Genomic DNA, 8,777 nt, shown 5'->3' on the forward strand with positions numbered 1-8,777 from the left:
TTTTAAATTCTTAAACAATCTGTTGACTAGTCTTTCAAGAAGAAATAGCCTGGCACTCACTCCAAGTCTTTTCTTCACATAACTATCCGTAGCAAAAGAAGACTTGACCTGCAAGTAAGCCAACAACCAGCCAGAGGAATTTCCCTCCTGCCAATTCCTGGATGTCACACAATCCCTGTAGATGTATTTACCATGCTAGTTATCATTTACATGACCAAACTCTAGCTTGCAGCTGGCACTTTAACAACAGTGCTAAGAATCCAGGTGGAGAAATTTCCCCAGGGACTATGGAAAGCCCTTAAGGGCACCTACATATCAAATCTATGACTCGGTAAGAAAAGATAGATGTGTAACTATTTTACTACCAACTGAACAATATTACTCAAGATATGTCCCTCCACTTTTTCCCCCAAAACACGTAAGCGCAGTTACCAAATATTTGAAATATGCAGGAATCCTTACATAAACTAGACATTAGAACATGTGTTAAATTCCCCAGCACTGCCAATGTAGACAGATCCTTTCATGATAAAGCACAAATGGTTATGCAGGAACTGAAGGCAGGCACCTTCATGGCAGATACGCAACATTCATAACTCCTTTGTTCTCATGTCTTGCAACACAAACCATCTTACTAGTCGTTAAATACTATGTTTCCATATAATTTTAAAATTGTTGCTTTCCTCTACCAACACTAAAAACACTGCTTGAATTAGGCAGTTTAATATGACCAGGAAGGCTTAATAGAGAATGAGGTGAATTTAACAGCAACCTTTAATTATTTAAATTAAATAATTTCCCCCCCTGCTTGGGGCAGGGGGGGAAATTAGAACTAATCAGCCACAATGAACTTTCCTATCCATTTCAACCTGGGGGAAAGTTTTACATCAGGAAAGTGTTTGTTAATCTTTCTCTCTGGTCACACAGGGACATGAGCAATGCTACTACAGGTTACCCATCGGGGAGGGAGGTGTTCTGCCCTAATTGCAGCCAAAAGGTAGGTCTGTACAGAGAAACCTCAAATAACACTGCAAGTTTACATCTGCCTTGGCAGGGAGCAAAACACAAAAAGGGAAACAGGGAGAGATGTTTATGGTCCAACCCACCACAGCAGACTGAAGCATCAAACAGTACATGTGCTTACAGCTCCTCTGCTCTGTGCCACAGCTTCCCCGACCCTACTCCCGTTGCATCATGTACAAAACCCATTAGTAATTGTCTGCTGCTGTGCTCCTGCCTTCAACACAAAGCCGTGCATTTTTTGAACGCTGCTTTGTATCAAACCCACTGCAGTCAGTTAGGCATTGCTAAACACTTTTGAGTCCAAACACAGCTACCCTACTTCACAATATATTGCAGATTGTTTTAGAAGTGGAGGAAAGGAAAAAAGCAAAGTCAATAAATCTTTAGCTTAGGGCAATGTTACCTTGTGTTCTGCAGCTGCTCTATAGAAAAAATTATGCTTTATAGCAAAATTTAAGAGAAAGTTTTTAATTAAAGAATATCTTGATCTCAAAACTTCACCAATCTGATTCAAACTCCAGTTCCCTCTCATCAGATAAGTAGTTTTGGTTTATATACCAATTTTTTAAAAGTACCAGTTGAACTGCTAGGACTAAAAGCATATATCTGAAAAACAATCCTGAAACTACAAAGGTCTCACTGTCTGCCAGGAAAGAACATCAAAAACACGCTCCAGCTTGGCTGGTGGTTGGACACTGCCAGCCTAAAGCCAAAGTGTTCAGAGCCAGATACTCCAAGTAAGAGCGAAGCTGTCTCTGCACTCTTCAGTGCGCAAATGACCCAATGTCAAGACCCAACGTCCAACCTGGGGAGAGAGAAGGCATAATTTCCAACAAACAAAGTGACATGGCTTTCAACCGTGATTCAGGCCCCACTTATATCAGAGGGAAGTACTTCAGCACATCTATTCTACTAGCACAAGTAGGCCAAAATCAAACTAATGAAGACATTAAAGTACTGCCTAAAACGCAAAAGCAAAGCCAAAGGAGCCACATATTGCTAAGCGAAATGAACACGTATTTTCCTGGTAGGTAAAAATGTTTTCCCAGAACAACAAAATTCCTGCCACAACTTAATAGCAGCATCCCAAACTATTTAGACCCAAAGGTTTTTTAGGAATTTTGGAAACAACATCTTTTACAGAATTAAGACTGCATAATGCCATGTTTAACTCCTGACCATGAGTGACCCAAAGTTAGCACTTCTCCTCACAGTCCATCTTACCTTACTTGCACCAATTCCAATGGGTTACTTACAATTAACATACCACCTATCAGTTACAAGGGTGGCAAATGTTTTCCTTTAGAGAGGAAAAGCTTCTTTTCTACACTGTTATTTGAGTCTAACATGGGATAGATTGTACCACCTGTATAAAAGGTTCACCACTGACTCTCTACATAAAAACTTGAATTGCTGCCATAAAGATTTTAAATACAGTAGAGTATTTAGAGAGGTCAACCCTCATTCTTGCTCTATCATCTTCTCTGTTGACCTTACAGAGCTGTCTTGATTTGCCATGCAGGTCTGCAAGGAACAAGAAGAGACACTGCTTGGACCATCACTCCCTGTCTTCATGGGTTGGAGATGGCAGCCCCTAACTTACATACCATGAAGTGGGGACAGCTGAGAGCAGGCAACTCCTAGCACTGCTCCTAGGTCTGCTCATCCTTCTCCAGCACTATGTTCAAAGATACAAATCACTTACCCACAGTAAGGCTACACTGACATTTCAAAAGATCACGGAGAGGAGATGTCCTTTGGTATTTTTAACACAGGCAATTTTTAACACATACAAACTAAGCCCCAGACCTGGGGGGTTTCAGGTCACACACAACATGACTATGAACTTTATAAATTCAGATAATGATAGTATTTATAAAATAGAAATGTATTATGCAACTCTCTGTATTTAACACACTATTACAATTATGTATGCAGTGAAGTCCTTGCCAAAGCTTTTGCAGCAAGAAAAACCAGAACTCTACTGAAGCTTTTGGAATTCACCTCCTAGCAGCCAAATAGGAAACTGCAACCACTGTTTGGGAAACCATATAGCCACAAGCAGTTCAAAGCCCAGGAATTATAGAGCATTTTTCCCTTTCCCCTGGCTGAGAAAGCCAGTCCAGTCATCCTTTGTGCCACTTCCAAAGACAATTAGCAAAATCTGTTTCAATTAGCTTTTCCAGAGCTATGAGCACAAAGAAGAGTACTGTACAACTTCAGAAAGAAAAGGTGAGATCAAAACAGGCAAACTGAGGCAGAAATGGAAAGGAGGCAGGGAAAGACCAGATAAAGCAAGGGACAAGAAATCCCAAAGTATGTCCCCCCAAAATGCTGGGTACTATGTGGGGTAAAGCCAATGCTTGTGTTCAGAACAAGGAGCCTTATTATACCAAGTTGGATTTCAAATTATCTTTCTCACTTCTCATTATCAAAATGATTCATTTCTTCCTAGACAAGACCGCCACAGTACACAGTATAATGGCTCTACTTCTTCTGTACAATGGTTAGATACATCTGCATATCTGCAACATCTTACTTAATACCAGCAAGATTAATGCACGTTTTGAGCATTCCTAACTTCTGGTTGACAAATTTTTTGTGGCAATATCCCACCCCTAGTCTTCCCCAACCTAGGCGTCTCCTTTGCTCCTCTATTGTTTCCCCTTTAGTACAATCCTTAACTGCTTTGTAACTCTAACAACTGCTACAACAAATGTTTTATTAAAGACCAGATGAAATAAAAATATTTTTCCTAACTCACATTTTAAGGTAGGAAAAAGAATATAAAGGATCATTTACTCTGACATAGTCTACCAACAGATTAACTTACGCTGCATTTTGTCCCATTTTCCATACATGGCTTTAACCATTCTTTCCTTTAATATCTGTTTTAAAACTTAACAGACTGACTGTTTCTTCTGTAAACACACAGTGGTTCAAACACACCAGGGCTGTTACCATTTCAAAAAATAACTTTTACACATGTTTATATTCTATTAGAGCCAAATCAAGAAATATGCAAAGAACGAGAACACAATACTTCATTGCTCAGAGCAGAGGTTTAAAACACCATGAAGTTCTCTTTCACAGAGTCTACAAGAAAGATGGAGAAAGAGGATATAGCGACAGGAAAGCAGGAAATGGCTTCAAGTCAAAAGAGAGTAGGTTTAGAGTAGATATTAGGAAGAAATTCTCTACTGTGAGGGTGGTGAGGCACTGGAACAGGTTGTCCAAAGAACCTGTGAATGCCCCATCCCTGGCAGTGTTCAAGGCAGGAAGAAATTCCTTACTGTGAGGGTGGTGAGGCACTGGAACAGGTTGCCCAGAGAAGAAGCTGTGGATGCCCCATCCCTGGCAGTGTTCAAGGCCAGGTTGGATGGGGCTCTGAGTAACCAGCTCTAGTGAAAGGTGTCCCTGCCCATGGCAGGGGAGTTGGAACAAGATGAGCTTTAAGGTCCCTTCCAACCCGCGCCATTCTATGATTCAATATGGAGAATATAAAATATGTTTAGTCACCCAAGAAAATAACAGCTTTTCCTACAGCTCTGTTTCACTTACTCCAAGAAGTAGCAGTCTGCTGAGGAGGAAAAAATCGAAGTTCGTGTTTTCCCTGCCAATATGAAAAGTCACCTCAAGGAAATCCACATTTTATGCAACAAAATATACCTATTAATTTCTGTTCTTTATAGAATACCTAGTATAGAGCAACAGCATTGCTATCTCTGTAACCACCAGTAACCACCAACACTGGGAATTAGTCAAGCAACTAATTGCAGACAAGCACAATTGTGTCACAGGCCTTGAGAGGAGGTGTTAAGTCACTCCATGCTGGGGAAGGGACACATGAGACCTTTCAGCTCAGTTGGCGGCTTGCAGTGCTCGTCCTCAGAAATCCCGCACTGCTGTACTGAGATAACAAGTATATGTTTGTACAAAGGGGTCAGTGACGTGAAATTAAGCCACCAAATTTCAACCAATTTTGCTATCTGAGAGCATGAGAATTAATTCATCAGAGCAAAGCTCTACTGCTTACACATTCTAAGTTTATTTGGAGCAGCAATTTATGCTCTGTATGCTGAAAGGTTACATACACATGACAGTCTTAATAACAGTCGCTCAAAAATTCACACAGAAAGATCCCAAGTACTATTCCCACTATGCCTGCCTGGATGCACAGGCAGTGTGTAACTTCCCTTTTATAGCACTAGGAAGTGTGGCACACATGTAATTAAAGCATCAGAGTTCCTTAATAATAATAATATGATTCCACATCTGATGGTTGGCTGCAGTTTAACAAACAGAAGAGCAATTAATGATTTGCACAAAACCAGGATGGAGGCTAAAAGCAAGATTTGTTTCCTCTAGACAAAGACAGAAGGACCCAAGTGATAATGATTACCTGTGAATATTCAGGAAAACAGATCATCTGTGATAAAAGCAACCTCAAAGTGTCTGGTATGCTATCATCACCCCTAGCTCCTATTTTTATCCTCAAAAAACAAAACAAACAAACAAAAAAAGAATTGACTAGTTTCTTTTGTATTACCAATGGCCCTACTCAGAAAAATAAGATGGTAATTACTCCTCCTTTTAAAAAACACCTTTTCTTCTTTTTAATACCTTCTTCTGCCCTTATAATATGGGCCAGCAGTCAATTACCATCTCACAGGAGTAAAGTCCAAAACATGCCACTTGCCTGAGTGGTGGCATCAACAGACCTCCTTTGGCAACACAATCACTGCTAACAGGCAACTTGCATCCAAAGTTTTTAGTTCAAAAAATTAATACAGTTTAAGAAACTCATCTATCACAATCAGTATTTGGGGGGAAACCCCATCAGTGCAGTACGACCTAAACACAGCATCTACCTACGCAATTTCATTTAGAATGCAGGAAAAAAACCACAAGACTTGCTGTTCTCCCTCCTCCCCTTCCCCTGTGATTCATTTCTGAAGACAAAACTTCTCATTTCTAATATACATGAAATGCTCATGCTTGCCTGACTGGATGTGGAAAGGAAAGTACAAAAAGAGTAACTGGGTCAAGGGAGCAATTATCAAAAGTTGTATTAATGTGGAGAAAACCATGTGACAACAAGAAAACCAGCAGATCTAAAAATGCCTGTAGGCATGCTATTTCTTAACTCTGTACTCAGAGCATCTAACTAAAAGCTGCCAATCCCATGCTAACATTACAAATACTTTGCTTTTATCTTTGAAGATAAATGAAGAAAAAGGTTGTTTTAAACACAGATATTATTATAGCATGAAAAAGCATGGAGCAAATGAAGGAAATGAGCTCTTAAAGCCTCCTAACACTACTTCTCTTCAGAAGCAAGAAGTGAACTTCCTGATCTTGATTCTGACAATAAGCTGCTGTTCTAAAGTAAGCTCAGTTTCTGAAGCCATTCCTGGTGGCCCTTAAGATAACAGCACTAGACTTAGACTTCCCAGTAGAGCTGCCTTTTTTTTTTAATACTTGCTCCCCATCAGAGGGTATCAAACCCACACTGTCGTTTCACTGGCAAACCTCAGCAGACACTCAGTAAAACCAATCTACCTCAGCTGCATTACTTCACCTTGTAAAATTGTGAGCTTCTCTGGAATTCAAAGTCCTTTGCTTCAAATTGAAACATTTTATCAAGATATTGTGTTGCTTTCTAGTTATGGCTAAAACCGCGACAACACCCATTTCAAAAGTACTAATAATTTTACTACCATTTCCTGTATGGTGTGCAAATACCATCTGAGGTAAGAAAGTATTAGCTCCACAAGAGTCAAGCATTCATGTGTGCACTGCTCTGTTCCAAAGAAAAGGTTCTTTCACCCACAGCTTCTGAGAGAGGTAGAAACATGGCTAATCAATGAGCCTGTCACACTCAACTTACAAGCCTTTGGAAAACACTAGTTTTTAATCATCCATTTTTACCAACCAGCTGTGGCCACTTGACAAGATTTGCACAGGGTCTCTCACAGCCTATTAAAACTCCCTGTTGTGCTGTGAAAGCATTTGAGGTAGCTTATGCTTCTGAATTAGAGATAATAAAAGCTACAGACACTACTACATTAACAATAGCCAAGAAAATGCAAAGGAACATAGCTTGTGCATGAAACTCCCACGTGGAAACTCCAGTTTCTGCAAAACAAAACGCAATTATTCTCAAATTTGGGTACTTAGAATCTTACAGGATAAACCCTGGTCTGTCCTTAAAACAGATGAGGGGAGAAAAGAATAAAACCTAGAAAACATTTTTAAATGCATTTATATTGTATTTAGCACAGACTATGCCTCCCCACTGCTCCACAGAGGAGTTTTATATCAAGGTTAGTGCCTAACTCCATGCAAATGATTTAGGCTTATTTTACTGTTGCATTTTGCAGCCAATCTAGCTCCTCTGTGTCATTAAAATTCCTCTTCATCTGTTTATGTACTCGTTCCTGCTTCCACCTGAGCCCTCTGGCAGGTGCCTTTCCTGAGCCAGCCTTTGGGAGCACCAGTATCTATCTTCATTTTGGAATTGCAGGGTATGTGTGTCCTTAGAGCATCTCCTCTGTCAGTTTTTAAAATCTCTTCAAATTCAGTTTCATCCTCTACCTCATGGATCTAGAATTTCAACACCTCATTTCAAGCTCACCTTGTGCAAGGAGGATTCACATCCTGCCATAACAGCACATTGCATCTACCCATGTTAAAAATATTTGCTTGCAATCTCAGCTCAAAGAACGACTCGAGAATGGGGAAAGCCCAGTTCCCTGCCTGAACACTGGCTGCTTGAGGAAGATACTGAGTATTTGCACTCAGCAGCAGGAAAAACTCAGGACATGCTCACTCCATGTGCCAAGCAAGAGCGCTCTAGGAAAACTCTGGACATACGCTGTGTGCCAAGCAAGAGTTTTCTAGGACAGCCTGACAACACTGTGCAAAAAGCATCCATCCCATTAGTCTGGGAGAGCTAATGACAGTAGCACAAATATCAGCAACCTGTGAATTTTCCATCTCTGTACCGCAGCAAAAGTATAGGCAGCAGAAGCTAAAGCTCAACACTAGTTAAGTTTGAAGTCAGATCAGCATGTCCTGAATCAGCTCCACACTGTCCAGGCTTGGTTTTACGGCCAGCATGTTGTGTGGGCTGACAGTCTTATTTTAAACCTTTGCATATGTGTTACTTAACCGATGGATTTCAAACAACCTTGGGACTTACAGACATGAACCTTAACAGCTTTCTAGGAGTAATAGGATTTATCAGGCCAAAAATTAAGGAGTTACAAACTCAAATTTCTGATTTATAGCAGAAGCTCATATTTCCTAATTTAAGTCCTAATGCAAGCTGGGATACCAGATCAAGTGCTGTTTTTTCCAGCTCTATATTTACACTTCAAGGATTACGTAGAAGCACATAGCAGAAGCAACAAAATCAGCTAAATGCCTCAATGTGAGCCTTTTGGGGGAGGTTCAGAGAAGTTTGGGTTACGTGTCTTCAAACAGGCTTTCAAAGCAGCATAGATCTAGACATCCATCTCAACTCAAGGAAGGAGGATCCAAATTTTAAATTTAGGAAAATAATATCTTTACCTCGCATATGTGCAAAAGCTTAGAAAATCATTGTGAGGAAGGGGTTCTCTTCTGCTCTGGCAGGAGGTGCAGCTGAAGAATTTCAGCCTCACCCATGCAAAATTAGATATTTATTTTGGATAAATCCCACAAAATGTTTTCTGCCCAGCCAGCACTCCTACCTGCAGGTTTGGCAGGAG

The 8,777-nt window shown here is 40.3% G+C and overlaps 1 protein-coding gene across 6 annotated transcripts in view; it reads right to left on the reverse strand.

Annotated features, from left to right (window-relative positions):
- APBB2 (amyloid beta precursor protein binding family B member 2) overlaps positions 1–8,777 on the reverse strand; it is a 171,661-nt gene that overhangs the window by 155,471 nt on the left and 7,413 nt on the right. The window lies entirely within an intron of this gene.

This window comes from Corvus brachyrhynchos, unplaced genomic scaffold (genome assembly GCF_000691975.1).
Source record: "Corvus brachyrhynchos isolate BGI_N302 unplaced genomic scaffold, ASM69197v1 scaffold17, whole genome shotgun sequence".
Taxonomy (NCBI): domain Eukaryota; kingdom Metazoa; phylum Chordata; class Aves; order Passeriformes; family Corvidae; genus Corvus; species Corvus brachyrhynchos.